General features: G+C 49.1%; 4 non-coding genes across 4 annotated transcripts; all 4 read right to left on the bottom strand.

Moving 5' to 3' along the window:
• Positions 1-14,169: 14,169 nt before the first annotated feature.
• trnam-cau lies at positions 14,170-14,242 on the bottom strand. The gene has a single exon. It is a non-coding gene; the product is annotated as a tRNA-Met (tRNA).
• A 3,238-nt stretch (positions 14,243-17,480) lies between these two features.
• On the bottom strand, positions 17,481-17,553 carry trnam-cau. Its single transcript has one exon. It is a non-coding gene; the product is annotated as a tRNA-Met (tRNA).
• A 1,583-nt stretch (positions 17,554-19,136) lies between these two features.
• Positions 19,137-19,209, bottom strand: trnam-cau. The gene has a single exon. It is a non-coding gene; the product is annotated as a tRNA-Met (tRNA).
• Positions 19,210-20,792: 1,583 nt separating this feature from the next.
• Positions 20,793-20,865, bottom strand: trnam-cau. Its single transcript has one exon. It is a non-coding gene; the product is annotated as a tRNA-Met (tRNA).
• Positions 20,866-21,619: the final 754 nt, after the last annotated feature.

Genomic DNA, 21,619 nt, shown 5'->3' with positions numbered 1-21,619 from the left:
ACTGCACTCCTGACTCCAAATTTTATAAAAGTTTCTCAGGACTTACTATAGCCTGGAGTTTTAAAAGGTTTAGTTCAGACAGCTGACTCTGAACTCTGGGATCTGAAGCCAGACTTCTAAAGGCTATTCAGTGGAGTCTTCGACTGAAGTAAGGAATTTTAAACGTATGTCATCCGCATCCAAACCTTTCTTTGGAGGCTTCCCCTGGTGATTTTTCCGCAGTGCCACTGGAATTTCTTTTCAGGTCAGGCTGTTTTGTGGAATTTTTTCTGTCTTCCAGCATTTTAGTTTATCTCTACATTTTCTGCAAGATCTTGGGTTTTTCCATGAGATCCAGGAGCAGAAGCAGGCCATTCGGCCCATCAAGTCTGCTTCACCATTCATTGAGATCATGGTTGATCTGATAATCCTCAACTCCACTTTCCTGCCTTTTCCTCATAACCCTTGATCCCCTTTCTGATTAAAAATCTGTCTATCTCAGCATTGAATATACTTAATGACCCAACATCTACAGTCCTCTGCGGTAAAGAATTCCACAGATACACTACCCTCTGAGAGAAAAAATTCCTCCTCATCTCAGTTTTAAATGGACGATCCCTTATTCTGAGATTATGCCCTCTAGTCCTAGACTCTCCCACGAGGGGCAACAACCTGTCAGCATCTTCCTTGTCAAGCCCCTTACAAATCTTATATGTTTCAATCAGGTCACCTCTCATTGCTCTAAACTCCAATGAGTACAGGCCTAACCTACACAACCTCTCCTCATAAGAAAATCCCTCCATACCCGGAATCAATCTAGTGAACCTTCTCTGGACTGCCTCCAATGCAGTATATCTTTCCTTAGATAAGGGGACCAAAACTGTTAACAGTGTTCTAGGTGTGCTCAACTAGTGCCTTGTATAGTTTAACAAGACTTCCCTATTTTTATACTCCATTCCCTTTGAAATAAAGGCCAACATTCTATTGCCTTCCCCATTACCTATTGAATTTATGTGTCAGCTTCTTGGGATTCATGCATGAGGGCTCCCAAATCCCTCTGTGCTGTAGCTTTCTGCAGTCTTTCTCCATTTAAATAATATTCAGTTCTTCTATTCTTCCTGCCAAAGTGCAGAACCTCATATTTTCCCACATTTTATTCTGTCTGCCAAGTTTTTTGCCCACTCATTTAACCTGCCTATATCCCTCTGTAGACTTTTTGTCTCATCCTCACCACTTGTCTTCCCATCTATTTTTGTGTCATCTGCAAACTTCACTTCCCTCATCTATGCCATTAATATATATTGTAAATAATTCTAGCCCCAGCACTGATCCCTGTGGCACTCCACTAGTCACACGTTGCCATCCTGAAAATGCCCCCCTTATCCCAACTCTTTGTCTTTTATTAATCAGCCAATCTTCTACCATGCTAATATACTACCCCCAACACCATGGGCTCTTATTAAGTAACCTTAACAAATGCCTTTTGGAAATCCAAATATATTACATCTACTGGGTCCCCTTTATCTATCCTGCTTGTTACCTCCTTAAATAATTCTAATAAATTTGTCAGGCATGATTTCCCCTTCATTAAGCCATGCTGACTCTGCTTGATTATATTAAGCATTTCTAAATGCTCTGCTATTTCATCCTTTATAATAGACTCTAACATTTTCCCAATGACGGATGTTCAGCTAACTGACCTATAGTTACCTGTTTTTTTGTCTCCCTCCCTTTTTGAATAAGGGTGCTATATTGGCAGTTTTCCAATCTTCTGGGGTTTTTTCAGAATCTAAGCGTTCTTGGAAAATTACTACCAGTGCATCCGCTATCTCTGCAGCTATTTCCTTTAATATCTTAGGATGCAACCCATCAGGTCCAAGGGACTTATTGGCCTTTGATGAATTATCCATCTGATTATTTAGCATTTTTGGCATGCTACTGGTGTCTTCTACCATGAGGGCTGATGCAAAGTATTTATTCAACTCCTCTGCCATTTTCTGGTTCCCCGCTATTATTTCCCCAGCTTCATTCTCTAAGGGGCCTATGTTCACTTTGGCCTCTCTCTCCCTTTTTATATATTAAAGAAGCTCTTACTGTCCGTTTTTATATTACTTGCTAGTTTACCCTCAAAGTTTATTTTCTCCCTCTTTTTTTTTTGGTCATCTTTTGTTGTTTTTTAAACTTTCCCAACCCTCCGGCTTATCACTAATCTTTGCCACATAATATGTCTTTTCTTCCAATTTGATACTATCCTTAACTTACTTGGTTTACCATGGTTGGTTTATCCCCTTCCGAGGATCCTTTTTTCTCACTGGGATATATCTTTGTTTTGAGTCATGAACTATTTTCTTAAACGTCTGCTATTGTTCATCAACAATTTTTTATGCTAAACTCCTTTCCCAGTCCACTCCAGCCAACTCTGTCCTCATTCTTTTGTAATTACCCTTATTTGAGTTTAGCACAGTTGTTTCCAACCCAAGTTTCTCACTCTCAAACTGAATGCTAAATTCTATTATGTTATGGTCACTGTTCCGTCGGGGATCTTTTACTCTGAGATCATTTATTAAACCAGCTTCATGATACATTACCAGATCCAAAATAGCCTGACTCCTGGTTGGATCCACAAAATATTGTTCTAGGAAACTGTCCCAAATACATTCTATGAATTCTTGTTCGTGGCTACCTCTGCCAATTTGATTTTCCTAATCTACATGAAGATTAAATTCACCCATGATTAATGCACTGCCTTTTTTACATGCCCTCATTATCTCTTCATTTATTCTCTCTCCTGCAGTATAGCTGATGTTAGGGATCCTGTAACTAGCCCCACCAGTGTCTTCTTCCTCTTGTTATTTCTTAGGTCCACCCATATGGATTCGACATCTTCCAATCCAAGATTATTTCTTGCAACAGCACTTATTCCATCTCATCCACAAGCTGCTGCCATGTTGAGGGATGTTGGCTACAGTTCTATAGTGTCACAACAGCTGACACATAGAAACATAGAACATAGAAACCAGGAGCAGGAGTAGGCCATTCGGCCCTTTGAGCCTGCTCCGCCGTTCAATGAGATAATGGCTGATCTTCTCTCTCAACACCATATTCCCTCTTTCTCTCCATACCCCTTGATGCCCCTAATATCCAAAAATGTATCAATTTCTTTCTTGAATATACTCAGTGACCCGGCCTCCACAGCCTTCTGTGGTGGAGAATTCCATAGGTTGACCACCCTCTGAGTGAAGAAATCTTTCCTCATCTCAGTCCGAAATGGCCTGCCCCGTAATCTGAGACTGTGGCCCCTGGTTCTGGACTCCCCAACCAGGGGAAACATCCTCCCTGTATCTAGTCTCTCTAGCCCTGTTAGAATTTTATACGTTCCAATCAGATCCCATCTCATTCTTCTAAACTCTAGTGATTACAGGCCAGTTGAACCAATCACTCCTCATATGACAGTCCTGCCATCCCTGGTATCATCCTAGTGAACCTTCGCTACACTCCCTCTATGGCAAGTATATCCTTTCTTAGGTAGGGGCACCAAAACTGCATGCAATACTCCAGGTATGGTCTCACCAAGGCCCTGTAAAATTGCAGTAAGACATCCCTATTTCTGAACTCAAATCCTCTTGCAATGAAGGCCAACATACCATTTGCCTTCCTAATTGTTTGCTGCACCTGCCTATTTACTTTCATTGACTGGTGTACAAGGACATCCAGATCCCTTTGTAAATCCACATTTCCCAATATATCACCATTTAAATAACACTCTGCCTTTCTGTTTTTCACACCGAAGTGTATAACTTCACATTTATCCATATTATACTGCATCTGCCATCTGTTTTTTTTTAAAATATGCTTTATACATAAAACATCTGGAAGAACATTACAAAACATTTCTAAATCACCATCAGAAAAAGTACAATCAGATTCAACTTTTACACATGGATCACGAGGTGTATCAATACAATCAATGAATATTACAATCATTTCAATATGATCATGACAGACAATCAGACAATGGTATCGGAGTTATCAACATACATCATGTTGCACTCTGAGGTGCTTCAATACAATTATAATACAATTAGTATTCAATGCATTAAATCATTGTGAGCAGGACAGCTTGAGGGGCTCTAAACAGTTCCCAGCCCCTCGGTGCACTGTGGCAGATAGGTCTTAGACAGCGACCTTTCCCCATTGTGCCTTTGCAGTGGCTGCCCCAATCTTTAGTGCATCCCTCAGCCCATAGTCCTGGACTTTGGAATGTGCCAGTCTACAACACTCTGTCGGGGGCAACTCTTTGCGCTGGAAGACCAACAAGTTTCGGGCAGACCAAAGAGCGTCTTTCACCGAGTTGATGATCCTCCAGCTGCAGTTGATGTTTGTCTCGGTGTGTGTCCCTGGGAACAGCCTGTAGAGCACAGAGTCCTGTGTCACAGAATTGCTCGGGATGAACCTTGACAGAAACCACTGCATCTCTCTCCAGACCTTCTTTGCAAAGGCACAATCCACAATGAGGTGAACAACGGTCTTGTCCCCACCACAGCCACCTCGAGGGCAGAGGGGGTGAGACTCCTGGCATGTAGGAAGGATCTTACAAGGAGGGCCCTTCTCACCACCAGCCAAGCTACGTCTTGGTGCTTGTTGGAAAGTTCTGGCAATGAGGCATTCTGCCAAATGACTTTGTCAGTCTGCTCGGGGAACCATCCCACAGGATCCACCCTCTACTTTCCCCGTAGGGCCTCTAAGACGTTACATGACGACCACTGCCTGAGGGACTTGAGGTCAAAGGTGTTTCTCTGCATAAATTTTGCCACCAGGGACAGGTGGTATGGCACGGTCCAAATACTTGGAGTGTTCCGCGGCAGCGTGGCCAGACCCATCCTTTGCAACACCAGGGACAGGTAGAACCTCAGCACGTAGTGACACTTGGTGTTTGCATACTGAGGGTCTACGCACAGCTTGATGCAGCCATACGCAAAGGTGGCCATCAATATGAGGACGATGTTGGGCGCATTTATTTCCCCCCTAATCTCGAGGCTTGTACATCACGTCGCTGCAGACACAATACATTTTCAACCTCCAGATAAAGCGAAAGATGGCAGAGGGTGATTGCCATCGCGCAGGAGTCGGGAATGGGATTGCCTGCAGCACGTTCAGCAACAGTGAGAGTGCCTCACACCTTATGACCAGGTTCTTACCCACGATGGAGAGAGAGCATCACTCCTAAATGCCCAGTTTTCTTTTCACCATAGACACTCGTTCCTTCCAGATTCTAATGCATGCCCTGGACCCTCCAAACCATATCCCCAGCACCTGCAGATCATCAGCCCTGATGGTGAAGAGGACAAAGGATTGGCCAGCCCAGTTCCCAAAGAACATGGCCTCGTTCGTCCCATGATTTACCTTGGCTCCCGAGACAAGTTCGAAATGGTCGCACATGTAGATCAGTCTGCGCAACGAGAGCGGGTGCGAGCAGAAAACGGTGACATCGTCCAACTACAGGGAGGCTTTGAGCTGAGTGCCTCCAATGCCTGGGATCGTCACTCCTCTGATGCCCAGATCCTTCCTGATGGGCTTAGCATAATCAACCAGGCCAGAGTACAAAGTATATCAGGCCACATTACAATGAGTGCAGAAACCTTCGAGCTGGACGTGAGCAAAATGCATGGCAGTGTGGGGAATTAACTCAAATGGTAGAGTGCTCGCTAAGCACGTGAGAGGTAGTGGGATCGATGCCCACACTCTCCACTTTGGCGTTGTCATGAGGAAAAGGCTTGAAATGCAGCAGCTTCTTGGAAGAGCCAGCAGTTCACAAATCTGCAGAACCTCCATGTGCTGCTGCAGAATGAGGCCAAACGTTTGGGAGCACTGTGGCAAGCAAGGGGTCTTGATCTTTTTGCCAGCAGCAGAGTTGGAAATCTCACCTGAATGCAAAAAAAAAATGCATAAAGCACCTTGCTCTCTCTGAGGATTGAACTCAGGACCTTCAGATTATGACACTGACACATTGCCTAATGCACTAAGAAGGTACACTGCAAAAACACCGCAAGCTGGTCAACAGACTGCGTGGGGAAATTAGGTCAAATAGCAGAGCGTTCACTTTGCATGTGTGTGACAGTGAGATGGATGGCCGCCTTATCCAGTTTGCATTTTACCTGAGGACAAAGCTTCAGGCAGAGCAGTTGTGTCACTGAGCCCACAGTTCACAAATGTCCAGGGTGGTGCCCTATGCTGGCACACAGAGAGGCCAAATGCTTTGGGGTGCTGCAGCAAAGCAAGGTGTCTCGATTTTTGCTGGCAGCGGCGATGGAAGTCTGAGGTGAGTGCTTGCAAAGAATGTGCAAAACACTTTGACCTCTGTGCGGATTCAACTCAAGAGCTGCGGATGATGAGAGTGACACGCTGCCGACTGCGCTAAGAAGGCATGCTGTGACGCTGGCAGAGAGCATAACCAATTAGTACAAGGTAAATCTGGCCACAATGCAATGTGTACAGAAACCTTCGAGCTAGACGTGAGTATGAACAATCAACCTCCGATCCGTAGTCAGTCACGTTTGCCATGAAACCACAGTCCCAACCAGCAGAGAAAGCTGGTGGCTCACAGTGCTCCGGCGTGTGGCATGAAGAGGCAGGTGTAGCCCGAGCTCGACGTCTAAAGGTGCATGGCCAACAAACAGCAAAGACTTTGGGCTTTAATGCTTCTCCTCGATTGCTCAGTTGATAGTGCGGAGGACTGGAGTGGAGAACATATCAAAATCATCCTTAGGTCAATGCTCGAATGGCGAAAGAGCGTGCGTGCTTTTCAAACAAACGCGTGGTGAGCAACGCTTAGCCGAAAGCAGAATTCTTAACTTGCAACCTAGATAACAGATTAACATGTTGCCGTCATGGCGCAGGAGCCATCTTTCCCCGTCTGAAAACAGCCTGTACACGGCGGTGACACTTCTGCAGTTGCACCTGAAGAGCAGCAGGTGCGTCCTTGAGCACTGAGGAGCACTGAGCTGAAAGCGGAAAAAGACTTCTATCACTGAGACAGGGCTCTCGGCTACTCCCTCACACTTGTGGCGACTGCTAGTTTCTGCTCGACTTGCTTGGAATCTTCAAACTCGGGCTCTTCACTGTTTCTTTCATTGCCACTGTGGTTTAGCATCGTGCTGGTGCTGTAACCTGCTGCTGTTCGTACACGCTGACTGGAGCGAAGTATGACTGTGCTCAGGCCGCAGGCCTACCCGATGCAGAATTGCTCTGCTGGCCCAGGATCGTCTTGGAGACAGGTGCTGAGGAGATCCTGGGCAGCAAATGTGAGGCAGTTGCCCAGCTGTTTGGGGAATTAGCTCAAATTGTAGCATGCGAGAGGTAGTGGGATCGATGCCCACATTCTCCACTTTGGCGTTGTCATGAGGGAAGGGCTTGAGATGCAGCGGCTTCTTGGTGAGCCCGCTTTTCACAAATCTGCAGAACCTCCAGGTGCTGCTGCAGAGCGAGGCCAAACGCTTTGGAGCGCTGTGGCAAGCAAGGTGTCGTGATCTTTTTGCCAGCAGCAGAGTTGGAAATCTGACCTGAATGCAAAAAAAAATGCATAAAGCACCTTGCTCTCTCTGAGGATTGAACTCAGGAACTTCAGATTATGATACTGACACACTGCCTAATGCACTAAGAAGGTAGACTGCAAAAATGCCGCCAGCTGGCCAACCGACTGCGTGGGGAAATTAGGTCAAATAGCAGAACGCTCACTTTGCATGTGTGTGACAGTGAGATGGATGGCCGCCTTATCCAGTTTGCATTTTACCTGAGGACAAAGCTTCAGGCAGAGCAGTTGTGTCACTGAGCCCACAGTTCACAAATGTCCAGAGTGCTGCCCTATGCTGGCACACAGAGAGGCCAAATGCTTTGGGGTACTGCAGCAAAGCAAGATGTCTCGATTTTTGCTGGCAGCGGCGATGGAAGTCTGAGGTGAGTGCCTGCAAAGAATGTACAAAACACTTTGGCCTCTGTGCGGATTCAACTCAAGAGCTTCGGATGATGAGAGTGACACGCTGCCGACTGCGCTAAGAAGGCATGCTGTGACGCTGGCAGATAGCATAACCAATTAGTACAAGGTACATCTGGCCACAATGCAATGTGTACAGAAACCTTCGAGCTAGACGTGAGTATGAACAATCAGCCTCCGATCCGTAGTCAGTCATGTTTGCCATGACACCACAGTCCCAACCAGCAGAGAAAGCTGGTGGCTCGCAGCGCTCCGGCGTGTGGCATGAAGAGGCTGTTGTAGCCCGAGCTCGACGTCTAAAGGTGCATGGCCAACAAACAGCAAAGACTGTGGGCTTTAATGCTTCTCCTCGATTGCTCAGTTGATAGTGCGGAGGACTGGAGTGGAGAACATATCAAAGTCATCCTTAGGTCAATGCTCGAATGGCGAATAAGCGTGCGTGCTTTTCAAACAAACGCGTGGTAAGCAACGCTTAGCCGAAAGCAGAATTCTTAACTTGCAACCTAGATAACAGATTAACATGTTGCCGTCATGGCACAGGAGCCATCTTTCCCCGTCTGAAAACAGCCTGTACACGGCGCTGAAACTTCTGCAGTTGCACCTGAAGAGCAGCAGGGTGCACCTTTGAGCACTGAGGAGTTCTGAGCTGAAAGCAGATAAAGACTTCTATCACTGAGACAGGGCTCTCGGCTACTCCCTCACACTTGTGGCGACTGCTAGTTTCTGCTCGACTTGCTTGTAATCTTCAAGCTCGGGCTCTTCACTGTTTCTTTCATTGCCACTGTGGTTTAGCATCGTGCTGGTGCTGTAACCTGCTGCTGTTCGTACACGCTGATTGGAGCGAAGTATGACTGTGCTCAGGCCGCAGGCCTACCCGGTGCAGAATTGCTCTGCTGGCCCAGGATCGTCTTGGAGACAGGTGCTGAGGAGATCCTGGGCAGCAAATGTGAGGCAGTGCCCCAGCTGTTTGGGGAATTAGCTCAAATTGTAGAGTGCTAGCTTAGCATGCGAGAGGTAGTGGGATCGATGCCCACATTCTCCACTTTGGTTTTGTCATGAGGGAAGGGGTTGAGATGCAGTGGCTTCTTTGTTGAGCCTGCTTTTCACAAATCTGCAGAACCTCCACGTGCTGCTGCAGAGCGAGGCCAAACGTTTTGGAGCGCTGTGGCAAGCAAGGTGTCGTGATCTTTTTGCCAGCAGCAGAGTTGGAAATCTGACCTGAATGCAAAAAAAATGCATAAAACACCTTTCTCTCTCTGAGGATTGAAGTCAGGATCTTCAGATTATGAGAATGACACACTGCCGAATGCACTAAGAAGGTACACTGCAAAAACGCCGCCAGCTGGCCAACAGACTGCGTGGGGAAATTAGGTCAAATAGCAGAGCGCTCACTTTGCATGTGTGTGACAGTGAGATGGATGGCCGCCTTATCCAGTTTGCATTTTACCTGAGGACAAAGCTTCAGGCAGAGCAGTTGTGTCACTGAGCCCACAGTTCACAAATGTCCAGAGTGCTGCCATATGCTGGCACACAGAGAGGCCAAATGCTTTGGGGTGCTGCAGCAAAGCAAGATGTCTCGATTTTTGCTGGCAGCGGCGATGGAAGTCTGAGGTGAGTGCCTGCAAAGAATGTGCAAAACACTTTGGCCTCTGTGCGGATTCATCTCAAGAGCTTCGGATGATGAGAGTGACACGCTGCCGACTGCGCTAAGAAGGCATGCTGTGACGCTGGCAGATAGCATAACCAATTAGTACAAGGTACATCTGGCCACAATGCAATGTGTGCAGAAACCTTCGAGCTAGACGTGAGTATGAACAATCAGCCTGCGATCCGTAGTCAGTCACGTTTGCCATGACACCACAGTCCCAACCAGCAGAGAAAGCTGGTGGCTCGCAGTGCTCCGGCGTGTGGCATGAAGAGGCAGGTGTAGCCCGAGCTCGACGTCTAAATGTGCATGGCCAACAAACAGCAAAGACTGTGGGCTTTAATGCTTCTCCTCGATTGCTCAGTTGATAGTGCGGAGGACTGGAGTGGAGAACATATCAAAGTCATCCTTAGGTCAATGCTCGAATGGCGAATAAGCGTGCGTGCTTTTCAAACAAACGCGTGGTAAGCAACGCTTAGCCGAAAGCAGAATTCTTAACTTGCAACCTAGATTACAGATTAACATGTTGCCGTCATGGCACAGGAGCCATCTTTCACCGTCTGAAAACAGCCTGTACGCGGCGCTAACACTTCTGCAGTTGCACCTGAAGAGCAGCAGGGTGCACCTTTGAGCAGCAATGCGTCCAATCACGGAGCACTGAGCTGAAAGCAGAAAAAGACTTCTATCACTGAGACAGGGCTCTCGGCTACTCCCTCACACTTGTGGCGACTGCTAGTTTCTGCTCGACTTGCTTGGAATCTTCAAGCTCGGGCTCTTCACTGTTTCTTTCATTGCCACTGTGGTTTAGCATCGTGCTGGTGCTGTAACCTGCTGCTGTTCGTACACGCTGACTGGAGCGATGTATGACTGTGCTCAGGCCGCAGGCCTACCCGCTGCAGAATTGCTCTGCTGGCCCAGGATCATCTTGGAGACAGGTGCTGAGGAGATCCTGGGCAGCAAATGTGATGCAGCTGCCCAGCTGTTTGGGGAATTAGCTCAAGTGGTAGAGTGCTTGCTTAGCATGCGAGAGGTAGTGGGATCGATGCCCACATTCTCCACTTTGGTGTTGTCATGAGGGAAGGGCTTGAGATGCAGCAGCTTCTTTGTTGAGCCCGCTTTTCACAAATCTGCAGAACCTCCACGTGCTGCTGCAGAGCGAGGCCAAACGCTTTGGAGCGCTGTGGCAAGCAAGGTGTCGTGATCTTTTTGCCAGCAGCAGAGTTGGAACTCTGACCTGAATGCAAAAAAAAAATGCATAAAGCACCTTGCTCTCTCTGAGGATTGAACTCAGGACCTTCAGATTATGAAACTGACACACTGCCTAATGCACTAAGAAGGTACACTGCAAAAACACCGCCAGCTTGCCAACAGACTGCGTGGGGAAATTAGGTCAAATAGCAGAGCGCTCACTTTGCATGTGTGTGACAGTGAGCTGGATGGCCGCCTTATCCAGTTTGCATTTTACCTGAGGACAAAGCTTCAGGCAGAGCAGTTGTGTCACTGAGCCCACAGTTCACAAATGTCCAGAGTGCTGCCATATGCCGGCACACAGAGGCCAAATGCTTTGGGGTGCTGCAGCAAAGCAAGATGTCTCGATTTTTGCTGGCAGTGGCGATGAAAGTCTGAGGTGAGTGCCTGCAAAGAATGTGCAAAACACTTTGGCCTCCGTGCTGATTCAACTCAAGAGCTTCGGATGATGAGAGTGACACGCTGCCGACTGCGCTAAGAAGGCATGCTGTGACGCTGGCAGATAGCATAACCAATTAGTACAAGGTACATCTGGCCACAATGCAATGTGTACAGAAACCTTCGAGCTAGACGTGAGTATGAACAATCAGCCTCCGATCCGTAGTCAGTCACGTTTGCCATGACACCACAGTCCCAACCAGCAGAGAAAGCTGGTGGCTCGCAGTGCTCCAGGCGTGTGGCATGAAGAGGCAGGTGTAGCCCGAGCTCGACGTCTAAAGGTGCATGGCCAACAAACAGCAAAGACTGTGGGCTTCAATGCTTCTCCTCGATTGCTCAGTTGATAGTGCGGAGGACTGGAGTGGAGAACATATCAAAGTCATCCTTAGGTCAATGCTCGAATGGCGAATAAGCGTGCGTGCTTTTCAAACAAACGCGTGGTAAGCAACGCTTAGCCGAAAGCAGAATTCTTAACTTGCAACCTAGATTACAGATTAACATGTTGCCGTCATGGCACAGGAGCCATCTTTCCCCGTCTGAAAACAGCCTGTACACGGCGGTGACACTTCTGCAGTTGCACCTGAAGAGCAGCAGGGTGCACCTTTGAGCAGCAATGCCTCCAATCACGGAGCACTGAGCTGAAAGCAGAAAAAGACTTCTATCACTGAGACAGGGCTCTCGGCTACTCTCTCACACTTGTGGCGACTGCTAGTTTCTGCTCGACTTGCTTGGAATCTTCAAACTCGGGCTCTTCACTGTTTCTTTCATTGCCACTGTGGTTTAGCATCGTGCTGGTGCTGCTGTTCGTACACGCTGACTGGAGCGAAGTATGACTGTGCTCAGGCCGCAGGCCTACCCGGTGCAGAATTGCTCTGCTGGCCCAGGATCGTCTTGGAGATCCTGGGCAGCAAATGTGAGGAAGTTGCCCAGCTGTTGGGGGAATTAGTGCAAATGGTAGAGTGCTCGCTTAGCATGCGAGAAGTAGTGGGATCGATGCCCACGTTCTCCACTTTGGCGTTTTCATGAGGGAAGGGCTTGAAATGCAGCGGCTTCTTTGTTGAGCCCGCTTTTCATAAATCTGCAGAACCTCCACGTGCTGCTGCAGAGCGAGGCCAAGCGCTGTGGCAAGCAAGGTGTCGTGATCTTTTTGCCAGCACCAGAGTTGGAAATCTAACCTGAATGCAAAAAAAAATGCATAAAGCACCTTGCTCTCTCTGAGGATTGAACTCAGGACCTTCAGATGATGAGACTGACACACTGCCTAATGCACTAAGAAGGTACACTGCAAAAACACCGCCAGCTGGCCAACAGACTGCATGGGGAAATTAGGTCAAATAGCAGAGCGCTCACTTTGCATGTGTGTGACAGTGAGATGGATGGCCGCCTTATCCAGTTTGCATTTTACCTGAGGACAAAGCTTCAGGCAGAGCAGTTGTGTCACTGAGCCCACAGTTCACAAATGTCCAGAGTGCTGCCATATGCTGGCACACAGAGAGGCCAAATGCTTTGGGGTGCTGCAGCAAAGCAAGATGTCTCGATTTTTGCTGGCAGCGGCGATGAAAGTCTGAGGTGAGTGCCTGCAAAGAATGTGCAAAACACTTTGGCCTCTGTGCGGATTCAACTCAAGAGCTTCGGATGATGAGAGTGACACGCTGCCGACTGCGCTAAGAAGGCATGCTGTGACGCTGGCAGATAGCATAACCAATTAGTAAAAGGTACATCTGGCCACAATGCAATGTGTACAGAAACCTTCGAGCTAGACGTGAGTACGAACAATCAGCCTGCGATCCGTAGTCAGTCACGTTTGCCATGACACCACAGTCCCAACCAGCAGAGAAAGCTGGTGGCTCGCAGTGCTCCGGCGTGTGGCATGAAGAGGCAGGTGTAGCCCGAGCTCGACGTCTAAAGGTGCATGGCCAACAAACAGCAAAGACTGTGGGCTTTAATGCTTCTCCTCGATTGCTCAGTTGATAGTGCGGAGGACTGGAGTGGAGAACATATCAAAGTCATCCTTAGGTCAATGCTCGAATGGCGAATAAGCGTGCGTGCTTTTCAAACAAACGCGTGGTAAGCAACGCTTAGCCGAAAGCAGAATTCTTAACTTGCAACCTAGATTACAGATTAACATGTTGCCGTCATGGCACAGGAGCCATCTTTCCCCGTCTGAAAACAGCCTGTACACGGCGGTGACACTTCTGCAGTTGCACCTGAAGAGCAGCAGGGTGCACCTTTGAGCAGCATGCGTCCAATCACGGAGCACTGAGCTGAAAGCAGAAAAAGACTTCTATCACTGAGACAGGGCTCTCGGCTACTCCCTCACACTTGTGGCGACTGCTAGTTTCTGCTCGACTTGCTTGGAATCTTCAAGCTCGGGCTCTTCACTGTTTCTTTCATTGCCACTGTGGTTTAGCATCGTGCTGGTGCTGTAACCTGCTGCTGTTCGTACACGCTGACTGGAGCGAAGTATGACTGTGCTCAGGCCGCAGGCCTACCCGGTGCAGAATTGCTCTGCTGGCCCAGGATCGTCTTGGAGACAGGTGCTGAGGAGATCCTGGGCAGCAAATGTGAGGACAGCTGCCCAGCTGTTTGGGGAATTAGCTCAAATGGTAGAGTGCTCGCTTTGCATGTGAGAGGTAGTGGGATCGATGCCCACATTCTCCACTTTGGCGTTGTCATGAGGGAAGGGCTTGAGATGCAGCAGCTTCTTGGTTGAGCCCTGCAGTTCACAAATCTGCAGAACCTCCATGTGCTGCTGCAGAGTGAGGCCAAACGCTTTGGAGCGCTGTGGCAAGCAAGGTGTCTTGATCTTTTTGCCAGCAGCAGAGTTGGAAATCTGACCTGAATGCAAAAAAAAATGCATAAAGCACCTTGCTCTCTCTGAGGATTGAACTCAGGACCTTCAGATTATGAGACTGACGCACTGCCTACTGTGCTAAGAAGGCACACTGCAAAAACATCGCCAGCTGGCCAACAGACTGCGTGGGGAAATTAGGTCAAATAGCAGAGCGCTCACTTTGCATGTGTGTGACAGTGAGATGGATGGCCGCCTTATCCAGTTTGCATTTTACCTGAGGACAAAGCTTCAGGCAGAGCAGTTGTGTCACTGAGCCCACAGTTCACAAATGTCCAGAGTGCTGCCATATGCTGGCACACAGAGAGGCCAAATGCTTTGGGGTGCTGCAGCAAAGCAAGATGTCTCGATTTTTGCTGGCAGCGGCGATGGAAGTCTGAGGTGAGTGCCTGCAAAGAATGTGCAAAACACTTTGGCCTCTGTGCGGATTCAACTCAAGAGCTTCGGATGATGATTTTGACACGCTGCCGACTGCGCTAAGAAGGCATGCTGTGACGCTGGCAGATAGCATAACCAATTAGGCCAGAGTACAAGGTACATCAGGCCACAATGCAATGTGTGCAGAAACCTTCGAGCTAGACGTGAGTACGAACAATCAGCCTCGATCCGTAGTCAGTCACGTTTGCCATGAAACCACAGTCACAACCAGCAGAGAAAGCTGGTGGCTCGCAGTACTCCAGCGTGTGGCATGAAGAGGCAGGTGTAGCCCGAGCTCGACGTCTAAAGGTGCATGGCCAACAAACAGCAAAGACTGTGGGCTTCAATGCTTCTCCTCGATTGCTCGGTTGATAGTGCGGAGGACTGGAGAGGAGAACATATCAAAGTCATCCTTAGGTCAATGCTCGAATGGCGAATAAGCGTGCGTGCTTTTCAAACAAACGCGTGGTAAGCAACGCTTAGCCGAAAGCAGAATTCTTAACTTGCAACCTAGATAACAGATTAACATGTTGCCGTCATGGCACAGGAGCCATCTTTCCCCGTCTGAAAACAGCCTGTACACGGCGCTGAAACTTCTGCAGTTGCACCTGAAGAGCAGCAGGGTGCACCTTTGAGCACTGAGGAGCACTGAGCTGAAAGCAGAAAAAGACTTCTATCACTGAGACAGGGCTCTCGGCTACTCCCTCACACTTGTGGCGACTGCTAGTTTCTGCTCGACTTGCTTGTAATCTTCAAGCTCGGGCTCTTCACTGTTTCTTTCATTGCCACTGTGGTTTAGCATCGTGCTGGTGCTGTAACCTGCTGCTGTTCGTACACGCTGATTGGAGCGAAGTATGACTGTGCTCAGGCCGCAGGCCTACCCGCTGCAGAATTGCTCTGCTGGCCCAGGATCGTCTTGGAGACAGGTGCTGAGGAGATCCTGGGCAGCAAATGTGAGGCAGCTGCCCAGCTGTTTGGGGAATTAGCTCAATTGTAGAGTGCTTGCTTAGCATGCGAGAGGTAGTGGGATCGATGCCCACATTCTCCACTTTGGCGTTGTCATGAGGGAAGGGCTTGAGATGCAGCAGCTTCTTTGTTGAGCCCGCTTTTCACAAATCTGCAGAACCTCCACGTGCTGCTGCAGAGCGAGGCCAAACGCTTTGGAGCGCTGTGGCAAGCAAGGTGTCGTGATCTTTTTGCCAGCAGCAGAGTTGGAAATCTGACCTGAATGCAAAAAAAAATGCATAAAGCACCTTGCTCTCTCTGAGGATTGAACTCAGGACCTTCAGATTATGATACTGACACACTGCCTAATGCACTAAGAAGGTACACAGAAAAAACATAGCCAGCCGGCCTCTAGCCTGCGTGGGGAAATTAGGTCAAATAGCAGAACGCTCACTTTGCATGTGTGTGACAGTGAGATGGATGGCCGCCTTATCCAGTTTGCATTTTACCTGAGGACAAAGCTTCAGGCAGAGCAGTTGTGTCACTGAGCCCACAGTTCACAAATGTCCAGAGTGCTGCCATATGCTGGCACACAGAGAGGCCAAATGCTTTGGGGTGCTGCAGCAAAGCAAGATGTCTCGATTTTTGCTGGCAGCGGCGATGGAAGTCTGAGGTGAGTGCCTGCAAAGAATGTGCAAAACACTCTGGCCTCTGTGCGGATTCAACTCAAGAGCTTCGGATGATGATTTTGACACGCTGCCGACTGCGCTAAGAAGGCATGCTGTGACGCTGGCAGATAGCATAACCAATTAGGCCAGAGTACAAGGTACATCAGGCCACAATGCAATGTGTGCAGAAACCTTCGAGCTAGACGTGAGTACGAACAATCAGCCTCCGATCCGTAGTCAGTCACGTTTGCCATGACACCACAGTCCCAACCAGCAGAGAAAGCTGGTGGCTCGCAGTGCTCCAGCGTGTGGCATGAAGAGGCAGGTGTAGCCCGAGCTCGACGTCTAAAGGTGCATGGCCAACAAACAGCAAAGACTGTGGGCTTCAATGCTTCTCCTCGATTGCTCGGTTGATAGTGCGGAGGACTGGAGAGGAGAACATATCAAAGTCATCCTTAGGTCAATGCTCGAATGGCGAATAAGCGTGCGTGCTTTTCAAACAAACGCGTGGTAAGCAACGCTTAGCCGAAAGCAGAATTCTTAACTTGCAACCTAGATAACAGATTAACATGTTGCCGTCATGGCGCAGGAGCCATCTTTCCCCGTCTGAAAACAGCCTGTACACGGCGGTGACACTTCTGCAGTTGCACCTGAAGAGCAGCAGGGTGCACCTTTGAGCACTGAGGAGCACTGAGCTGAAAGCAGAAAAAGACTTCTATCACTGAGACAGGGCTCTCGGCTACTCCCTCACACTTGTGGCGACTGCTAGTTTGTGCTCGACTTGCTTGTAATCTTCAAGCTCGGGCTCTTCACTGTTTCTTTCATTGCCACTGTGGTTTAGCATCGTGCTGGTGCTGTAACCTGCTGCTGTTCGTACACGCTGATTGGAGCGAAGTATGACTGTGCTCAGGCCGCAGGCCGACCCGATGCAGAATTGCTCTGCTGGCCCAGGATCGTCTTGGAGGCAGGCGCTGAGGAGATCCTGGGCAGCAAATGTGAGGCAACAGTGCAGCAGTGTGGGGAATTAGCTCAAATTGTAGAGTGCTTGCTTTGCATGCGAGAGGTAGTGGGATCGATGCCCACATTCTCCACTTTGGCGTTGTCATGAGGGAATGGCTTGAGATGCAGCAGCTTCTTGGTTAAGCCTGCAGTTCACAAATCTGCAGAACCTCCATGTGCTGCTGCAGAGTGAGGCCAAATGTGTTGGAGCGCTGTGGCAAGCAAGGTGTCTTGATCTTTTTGCCAGCAGCAGAGTTGGAAATCTGACCTGAATGCAAAAAAAAACTGCATAAAGCCCCTTGCTCTCTCTGAGGATTGAACTCAGGACCTTCAGATTATGAGACTGACGCGCTGCCTACTGCGCAAAGAAGGCACACTGAAAACTGATAGCCAGCCGGCCTCTAGCCTGCGTGGGGAAATTAGGTCAAATAGCAGAGCGCTCACTTTGCATGTGTGTGACAGTGAGATGGATGGCAGCCTTATCCAGTTTGCATTTTACCTGAGGACAAAGCTTCAGGCAGAGCAGTTGTGTCACTGAGCCCACAGTTCACAAATGTCCAGAGTGCTGCCATATGCTGGCACACAGAGAGGCCAAATGCTTTGGGGTGCTGCAGCAAAGCAAGATGTCTCGATTTTTGCTGGCAGCGGCGATGGAAGTCTGAGGTGAGTGCCTGCAAAGAATGTGCAAAACACTCTGGCCTCTGTGCGGATTCAACTCAAGAGCTTCGGATGATGAGAGTGACACGCTGCCGACTGCGCTAAGAAGGCATGCTGTGACGCTGGCAGATAGCATAACCAATTAGGCCAGAGTACAAGGTACATCAGGCCACAATGCAATGTGTGCAGAAACCTTCGAGCTAGACGTGAGTACGAACAATCAGCCTCCGATCCGTAGTCAGTCACGTTTGCCATGACACCACAGTCCCAACCAGCAGAGAAAGCTGGTGGCTCGCAGTGCTCCAGCGTGTGGCATGAAGAGGCAGGTGTAGCCCGAGCTCGACGTCTAAAGGTGCATGGCCAACAAACAGCAAAGACTGTGGGCTTCAATGCTTCTCCTCGATTGCTCGGTTGATAGTGCGGAGGACTGGAGAGGAGAACATATCAAAGTCATCCTTAGGTCAATGCTCGAATGGCGAATAAGCGTGCGTGCTTTTCAAACAAACGCGTGGTAAGCAACGCTTAGCCGAAAGCAGAATTCTTAACTTGCAACCTAGATAACAGATTAACATGTTGCCGTCATGGCACAGGAGCCATCTTTCCCCGTCTGAAAACAGCCTGTACACGGCGGTGACACTTCTGCAGTTGCACCTGAAGAGCAGCAGGGTGCACCTTTGAGCACTGAGGAGCACTGAGCTGAAAGCAGAAAAAGACTTCTATCACTGAGACAGGGCTCTCGGCTACTCCCTCACACTTGTGGCGACTGCTAGTTTGTGCTCGACTTGCTTGTAATCTTCAAGCTCGGGCTCTTCACTGTTTCTTTCATTGCCACTGTGGTTTAGCATCGTGCTGGTGCTGTAACCTGCTGCTGTTCGTACACGCTGATTGGAGCGAAGTATGACTGTGCTCAGGCCGCAGGCCGACCCGATGCAGAATTGCTCTGCTGGCCCAGGATCGTCTTGGAGGCAGGCGCTGAGGAGATCCTGGGCAGCAAATGTGAGGCACTGGCGCAGCAGTGTGGGGAATTAGCTCAAATGGTATCGCGCTTGCTTTGCATGCGAGAGGTAGTGGGATCAATACCCACATTCTCCACTTTGGCGTTGTCATGAGGGAATGGCTTGAGATGCAGCAGCTTCTTGGTTAAGCCTGCAGTTCACAAATCTGCAGAACCTCCATGTGCTGCTGCAGAGTGAGGCCAAATGTGTTGGAGCGCTGTGGCAAGCAAGGTGTCTTGATCTTTTTGTCAGCAGTAGAGTTGGAAATCTGACTTGAATGCAAAAAACAATGTATAAAGCACCTTGCCCTCTCTGAGGATTGAATTCAGGACCTTCAGATTATGAGACTGACGCGCTGCCTACTGCCCTAAGAAGGCACACAGAAAAAACATAGCCAGCCGGCCTCCAGCCTGCGTGGGGAAATTAGGTCAAATAGCAGAACGCTCACTTTGCATGTGTGTGACAGTGAGATGGATGGCCGCCTTATCCAGTTTGCATTTTACCTGAGGACAAAGCTTCAGGCAGAGCAGTTGTGTCACTGAGCCCACAGTTCATAAATGTCCAGAGTGCTGCCATATGCTGGCACACAGAGAGGCCAAATGCTTTGGGGTGCTGCAGCAAAGCAAGATGTCTCGATTTTTGCTGGCAGCGGCGATGGAAGTCTGAGATGAGTGCCTGCAAAGAATGTGCAAAACACTCTGGCCTCTGTGCGGATTCAACTCAAGAGCTTCGGATGATGATTTTGACACGCTGCCGACTGTGCTAAGAAGGCATGCTGTGACGCTGGCAGATAGCGTAACCAATTAGGCCAGAGTACAAGGTACATCAGGCCACAATGCAATGTGTGCAGAAACCTTCGAGCTAGACGTGAGTACGAACAATCAGCCTCTGATCCGTAGTCAGTCACGTTTGCCATGACACCACAGTCCCAACCAGCAGAGAAAGCTGGTGGCTCGCAGTGCTCCAGCGTGTGGCATGAAGAGGCAGGTGTAGCCCGAGCTCGACGTCTAAAGGTGCATGGCCAACAAACAGCAAAGACTGTGGGCTTCAATGCTTCTCCTCGATTGCTCGGTTGATAGTGCGGAGGACTGGAGAGGAGAACATATCAAAGTCATCCTTAGGTCAATGCTCGAATGGCGAATAAGCGTGCGTGCTTTTCAAACAAACGCGTGGTAAGCAACGCTTAGCCGAAAGCAGAATTCTTAACTTGCAAGCTAGATAACAGATTAACATGTTGCCGTCATGGCGCAGGAGCCATCTTTCCCCGTCTGAAAACAGCCTGTACACGGCGGTGACACTTCTGCAGTTGCACCTGAAGAGCAGCAGGGTGCACCTTTGAGCACTGAGGAGCACTGAGCTGAAAGCAGAAAAAGACTTCTATCACTGAGACAGGGCTCTCGGCTACTCCCTCACACTTGTGGCGACTGCTAGTTTGTGCTCGACTTGCTTGTAATCTTCAAGCTCGGGCTCTTCACTGTTTCTTTCATTGCCACTGTGGTTTAGCATCGTGCTGGTGCTGTAACCTGCTGCTGTTCGTACACGCTGATTGGAGCGAAGTATGACTGTGCTCAGGCCGCAGGCCGACCCGATGCAGAATTGCTCTGCTGGCCCAGGATCGTCTTGGAGGCAGGCGCTGATGAGATCCTGGGCAGCAAATGTGAGGCAACTGTGCAGCAGCGTGGGGAATTAGCTCAAATGGTAGAGTGCTTGCTTTGCATGCGAGATGTAGTGGGATCGATGCCCACATTCTCCACTTTGGCGTTGTCATGAGGGAATTGCTTGAGATGCAGCAGCTTCTTGGTTAAGCCTGCAGTTCACAAATCGGGAGAACCTCCATGTGCTGCTGCAGAGTGAGTCCAAATGTGTTGGAGCGCTGTGGCAAGCAAGGTGTCTTGATCTTTTTGTCAGCAGTAGAGTTGGAAATCTGACTTGAATGCAAAAAACAATGTATAAAGCACCTTGCCCTCTCTGAGGATTGAATTCAGGACCTTCAGATTATGAGACTGACGCGCTGCCTACTGCCCTAAGAAGGCACACAGAAAAAACATAGCCAGCCGGCCTCCAGCCTGCGTGGGGAAATTAGGTCAAATAGCAGAACGCTCACTTTGCATGTGTGTGACAGTGAGATGGATGGCCACCTTATCCAGTTTGCATTTTACCTGAGGACAAAGCTTCAGGCAGAGCAGTTGTGTCACTGAGCCCACAGTTCACAAATGTCCAGAGTTCTGCCATATACTGGCACACAGAGAGGCCAAATTCTTTGGGATGCTGCAGCAAAGCAAGATGTCTCGATTTTTGCTGGCAGCGGCGATGGAAGTCTGAGGTGAGTGCCTGCAAAGAATGTGCAAAACACTCTGGCCTCTGTGCGGATTCAACTCAAGAGCTTCGGATGATGATTTTGACACGCTGCCGACTGCGCTAAGAAGGCATGCTGTGACGCTGGCAGATAGCGTAACCAATTAGGCCAGAGTACAAGGTACATCAGGCCACAATGCAATGTGTGCAGAAACCTTCGAGCTAGACGTGAGTACGAACAATCAGCCTCGATCCGTAGTCAGTCACGTTTGCCATGACACCACAGTCCCAACCAGCAGAGAAAGCTGGTGGCTCGCAGTGCTCCAGAGTGTGGCATGAAGAGGCAGGTGTAGCCCGAGCTCGACGTCTAAAGGTGCATGGCCAACAAACAGCAAAGACTGTGGGCTTCAATGCTTCTCCTCAATTGCTCGGTTGATAGTGCGGTGGACTGGAGAGGAGAACATATCAAAATCATCCTTAGGTCAATGCTCG

Source organism: Carcharodon carcharias, chromosome 6 (assembly GCF_017639515.1).
Source record: "Carcharodon carcharias isolate sCarCar2 chromosome 6, sCarCar2.pri, whole genome shotgun sequence".
Lineage (NCBI taxonomy): Eukaryota > Metazoa > Chordata > Chondrichthyes > Lamniformes > Lamnidae > Carcharodon > Carcharodon carcharias.
The sequence above is the reverse complement of the archived record's forward strand: the minus strand, read 5'-3'. Positions and strand labels throughout refer to the sequence as shown.